The sequence below is a fragment of the Gymnogyps californianus genome, chromosome 16, assembly GCF_018139145.2.
Source record: "Gymnogyps californianus isolate 813 chromosome 16, ASM1813914v2, whole genome shotgun sequence".
Taxonomy (NCBI): Eukaryota; Metazoa; Chordata; class Aves; order Accipitriformes; family Cathartidae; genus Gymnogyps; species Gymnogyps californianus.
In genome coordinates, this window is record NC_059486.1 from 1415184 (window position 1) to 1421183 (window position 6000).

The following is a 6000-nucleotide window of genomic DNA, read 5'->3' on the forward strand; positions in this document are numbered from 1 at the left end:
TTCACCCACCATCTGAACCACTCTCCAGATGCTGAATCCCTCTCCTCTGCGGCACAGGGAAGCAAAGCTCAGCACGTGGGAGCAGGCCGGCTCGGCCGATCAGCTTGGAAGGCCATGATCCACCCCAACTTGGGTTTGCCCAAATAATTTCCCTGTTCCTGCTGGCACCCACCCATGCGTGGGACAAGGGAAGCAACAGCGGGGGGGGGGGGTGGGGTGGATTATGCCAATTACAACTGATTGTGAAATGATGGTGAAAGAGCAGAAGCACATAACGATGCCTTGCTGCAGGCTACAGTACCCCAGCCTGGTGTCACTATAGGGACAGTCCCCTCCTGCCACCATCCTTGCTCTGGCTGCAGCCAAAACGCAGCTAAAGGGTGGACAGAAGCTGATTCACCGATGTGATGGAAAGTGTCTTCTCCTGCTCCTCTGCACACCAGGAGCTCTGAAGCTACAAACCCCTGCGGTGCCCTCAGCGCTGGGCTCCACGGCTGAGCTGGAGCAGGCTGTGTGTGGAGGCACGCGAGCACCTCACAGGCTGCCACCACCCTGGCACAGAGCTCTGCGTGAGGAGCTGCGTCCTCAGGAGACCCTCGTGGCAGCCAGTTGTGCTGGTTGCTGTGCTGCGCCAAGCCTTGCATCATGCCCTGCTGGGAACGTGGAGCTCTGGCACCACACCAAGCCCCGGGGCAATCTGCAGGGCCGACTGATCCCTGACCACGGCTTGGCTGCAGCTCCAGCTTGTGTCCCCTCGCTCCCATGTCTTGCCGTCAGTGGGATGACGTGTTCCTCGTCCGTATCATCAGCAGGTGGGAAGGAGCCTGCACTTCCCCTGGCCCCCAGAGCCTGTCAGAAAGGCTCAGGCAGGGCTCTGGGAACATGATTAAAAATAACAACGTTGGGCCCTTTTCTCAGTGCTTATTTCCTGGCAGAGGGAGAGGGAACATGTCATCACTCTTGCTACACGCAGGATCGGCTGTGACCTGCATCCCCTGGTTCCCTCGCCAGCTAATTTAGGGTTGAATGTAGGTTACCTAAAACATGACAGAGCTTCCCAAGCACCACTTTGGGGATCATACTTCCTGTTTCTGTAGTGGCCCCCAGGCAGATGGGCCCGGAGTGGTCCTTGGTTGCGCACAGGACAGGAGATGCATCACACCGAGGGGCACCGCTGGGATGAAGTGGTGGAGCTGCTTGACCAGGCACGGCAGCACAGCACAACTGGCTGAGCCTCCGGGGGGAATTTAAACAAAAAGCAAATTGTGAGGAGTGGTGATTTCATAGCCATCGGTCAGAGGGGACCGCTGGAGGGCAGTGGGGACAGCAGGAGCAGGCAGGGAGGTGTCGCTGACCCTGTGGCTGCATGCTTTGCCCACTGCTCTCCAGAGCCAGGCTGGGAGGAGCTGATCCTGCCAGCCCGCAGTCAGCAAAGACCGTGGATGTGTATCCTGGGGTTTGCTGACTGCCGCACACCTCACCGTACACGAGAGGGCTGGTTCCACAAGGGATCCCAGTACTTTCCAGCCTTTCCACCCTACCTGTCACAGGGTTCTCCTTCAGGAGGGGTGCTTGTCTGCCTGCACAGCTCCGGCGCTGCCCGCTCCTGCACAGCCAGCATCTGCTCCAGGACAAGGTCCTGCTGACTCTGCCTCTCTGCCTCTCTCCAGGAGAAGACAGGACACTCAGCCCTGTCCCCTGCCTGGGGGAGATGCTAGGGAACAGGCCATGTGCTGCTACGTGCAGAACAAGAAACTTTGACCCTTTTGCCTCTTCCATGGCTTCGGGCAGGAAGACAGCTCTGGTGCAGGAGTCATCTCAAAGGAGTAGTGGTGTCTGTTGCTGCTGGGAACCCATGCAGACAGCAGGCAGCAGCTAACATTTTGCTTCCCAGGCTATGTTTCCTACCAGCCTCTTGCATCTGTGGAGGATAATGATGCAGCATGCACATAAAACAAGCCCAGTGAAGCTGCAGTGCTGATCTCAGGAGAGGCGCGCAGGAGCTGCTGTTTCTTTTCAACTGCACATTCATCTCGGGGGTTTACAAAGCTTGTTCCAGGTCAGTGCAAGCTCCTGTGATTTAGCGTTCAGTGAACATACACTGTTAATATTACATTCGCGGTCCAAGCTTGAGCACGTGGGCAGGCAAGGGAGCTGCCTGCTAAGCCAAATGCAGGCAGTACTGCCCTGTGATGAGGCTGAACCAAGCTGCTCCCATCTGCCTGTCGCAGAGTCTGTACTAGGCCTTGCCTGCATGGGGCTACAGGCAAGAGTCACCTGCCTCTTTTAATGCTGCCCAAGGGCATCTGTGAGCACTCTGTACAGTGTGCCGAACCCGGGATGCATCAGCTCCTTCTCTCCTTGGAGCCTCTTAGGTGAGGAAAGGGCCCAGATCTCTTCCCAGATCCTGTCTGCTTGCTTCTACATGCTGAGAACAGAGCTGCAGGGAGGGGAAACATGGGTTATACGTCAGTGCTGGTGCCCTGCGCTGCTTTGATAATTCATCCAATCCTGGATGGCACCTGCCCTACGGCTCTGGCTTCAGCTGCTCCCCGGGGGAAGGTGCAGGCAGCCAGTACTATGCCCCTCTGCTCCAAGCATTGCCTGTTCCGAGTGATGAACATTGTGCTGACACAGCTCCACATTCCTTCCAGCTCTGGCTGAAAACGCAGACCTCACCAGTCTGTACCAAGGTGAACAGTCCTCTCCCATTCAAGAGGCAAGAGGTGCCCCTCGGGGCTCCCCACGGTGGAGCGCTGGCGCTGGGGGGTCTTTCCTGCACAAACCACCGTTGCCTCCACCTCCGCTCTACCTAAACAGAGAAACCATTGAGTCCCCACAGTAAGGAGTTTGCTGAGGAGGCAGGTGTAGTGGGTTTATTGTAAACTGTCAGCAAACTGACTTTTAAAAGGGGGAAGACAGGGGAGGGCTGGAGGCGCTGAGCTGGCTGTGCAAAGCAAGAAGCTTGAGAGGACCAGGCTGGAAGCAGGATGGCGGGAGAAGCGTGGCTGAAGAGGGACGCTGGCTCAGCCAGCAGCACCCTCTGCAGTCAGCTGTGGGCAGCGATAAGACCAGCTCTTCGAGAGGAAAATCTCCCTGGGGGTGTGTCGTGGTTTAACCCCAGCCGGCAACTGAGCACCACGCAGCCGCTCGCTCACTCCCCCCACCCAGTGGGATGGGGGAGAGAATCGAAAAAAAAAAACTCGTGGGTTGAGGTAAAGACAGCTTAATAGGACAGAAAGGAAGGAAAAATAATGATGATAATAATAATAATAATAATAATATGACAATAATAATACTAAAGAATTAGAATATACAAAACAAGTGATGCAGAATGCAATTGCTCACCACTCGCCGACCGATGCCCAGTTAGTTCCTGAGCAGTGATCCGCCCCTCCCAGCCAACTCCCCCCAGTTTATATACTGGGCATGATGTCATGTAGTATGGAATATCCCTTTGGCCAGTTTGGGTCAGCTGTCCTGGCTGTGTCCCCTCCCAGCTTCTTGTGCCCCTGCAGCCTTCTCGCTGGCTGGGCATGAGAAGCTGAAAAATCCTTGACTTAGTATAAACGTTACTTAACAACAACTAAAACCATCAGTGTGTTATCAACATTATTTTCCTACTAAATCCAAAACACTGCACTACACCAGCTACTAGGAAGAAAATTAACTCTGTCCTAGCTGAAACCAGGACAGGGTGTTGGGGCACTGAGATCAAAGTGTGCGATTTTGATCGGCATCTGCCTGCTGAGCCTGCAGCAAGTTGCAACCTCCAGTCTCCCAGGCAAATGTCAGCCGCTTCCTCGCTCTGCCAAGTGGGAACACACGTGTGCTGGCTGGCCTGGCCCACCCAGGGCTCGATCAGCACATGCACCCAGCCCCTGCAGAGCCAGGTCCAGCAACCAGCTAACGCCTGCAGCCCACCGTGGCAAACGGTACGGCTCCGACAGCTCCACTGGTTTCAAGGCCAGGGGGCTGAGGAGGTAGGCGAGGGCAAATGGGGCCAGGCATCGCCCCATGCCTGGTGCTCTTCACAGCGGGAATGGCTGCTGTGGGCAAGGGCTGACTGCTGCCACGGGGACGGTGGGATCAAGGACAGCACGGAGCCGGTGGACTGGAGAAATGATGACTGGTGACTGGTCTCTCCCAGCACAGGGAGGACGGGGAGGTGGTCAGAGGGGCTGAGCCCTGGCCCTGTAACCTCCGCACAGAGAAGCACTGTTAGACAGAGCCCCGCAGCCCCGCAGTCCCTCTCCTTCCATGGCAAGAGGGGAGGGACATCCCCCGCTCCCCGCAGGGTGCTGCTGCGTGCCAGGCACTGCTTGGGAACCCCCGCTGCGCACAGGGTGGGTGCCGTTTGGGAGATGGATGGATGGATGCAGCTGTTACTGTAGCAACGGGAATGAACTGCTCCTGGGCTGGCTGCACAGCAGAGCCCAGCTGAAACCGCCCGATGTCGGAGAGGAGGTTGATGGAGGGGGGACAAAGCCGAGGACTCTGAAATCAGAAAATGGGGAGGTAACAAATGAGCCATCAGTCACTGCTTCTTGTAACACAGGAACTGGGGACGCACGGTGAATTTGCCCAGATAGTAGGTTTACAACAAACTAAAGGGACTGTTTTTTCACATTGCATTATTAAACGCTGAGACTCGCTGCCCCAGGGTGCTGCGGGGGCCAGACACGTACAGGAGAGTCCAAAGGCCGTGGAGGGCAGGTCTGCTGCAGCCCAGACTGCTGAGAGCCGGAACAGATGGGCTGCAGGAGCCTGGGTGCACTTTTGGCTGGATGGCACATTTCACAGCTGACAGAGCCAAGAGCTCCAGGCAGTATTCAAACAATAGCTGAAGTGTTGCGTGGTAACACGCCAATGTCTGGACCAAATCCAGAAGCTCTCGGTTGGTTTTAAACCAGTCCTTTTCTCACAGCATCTTCCCACAAGGAAGACCCCAGGGGTGGCCAGCACAGGTCACCCCTGGGTAACAACCTCCAGGCTCCTCTCTAAAAATGTACTGCATCATTTGCTTGTTGGCATTTCCTTGCTTTTCACCTCAACGCATCTCTTCTTGGGTTTCAGTGCTACTCAAGCCAACTGATGTAGGTAGACACCAGTCTGTCACTGCTGCCAGCATGACCACAGGCATTTACTCTCTGTCCTGTCCAGCAACTGTCATGGTGAACAATAGATCCACATTCTCCTGGACAAACACAGCAGGCAAAAGCTGCAGATGCAGGGCTGCTAGGCAGTTAACTCTGCTGATAATTTCTTTTTCCGGCTGGATGTCATCGCTAAGGTCTGGTGCAGGATCTGGGCGGCAGCATGGTGGAGGCAGGCTGTCCATGAGTGAGGTCAAGAAGGAAGGATCTGTCCGTGGAGAGGACAGTATGCAAGGCAGATTTATCACAGGTGTAAGAAGGAAAGGCAACAAGAAGATGCCTTAAATACTCAGGAAAAACAAGACTACAGATCTGTGGTTTGAAGCCAATTCAGGTGCCAAACACTGATTTTCTATTCAGTGTTTCTAGAGCCTTTCAGCACCTGAATCATGTCTATGAAGCATCCTCTGGAGACAGTTTGAGAGATGCCTTTAGCTAGCTGCAAGCCCTTCTAAGGCAAGGCCATAGCTGGTGGCCTATTATTGCTGAGATGTCCCAGAGATGGAAAGCACTGCCCCTAAAGTCAGGCTTGCCAGGCAACTTCCAGTCTAAGATTTTTAGTTATCATCATGTGTAACGTTGCCAGGTGTCTGACTCTGGCTGAATTATTGGAAAAGCTCTAGGGAAGAAGAAACAGAATTATTTACTGTTTCAAGAGCCAGAGGTTAGGAAAAAGTGTGTTGTTTCTTTAAAAAAATAGTCTTACAGTAAACCGGGAAGCAGCGTTTCATCGTCAAGGCCTGATGTCTCCAGATTTTTGAACACTGGAGTGTAACTTGCCAGGCGTGCTGTCCTGATGTCTGAGGTATGCCTTTCGCATTAGTCATGAAAATTCTCTTTAGAA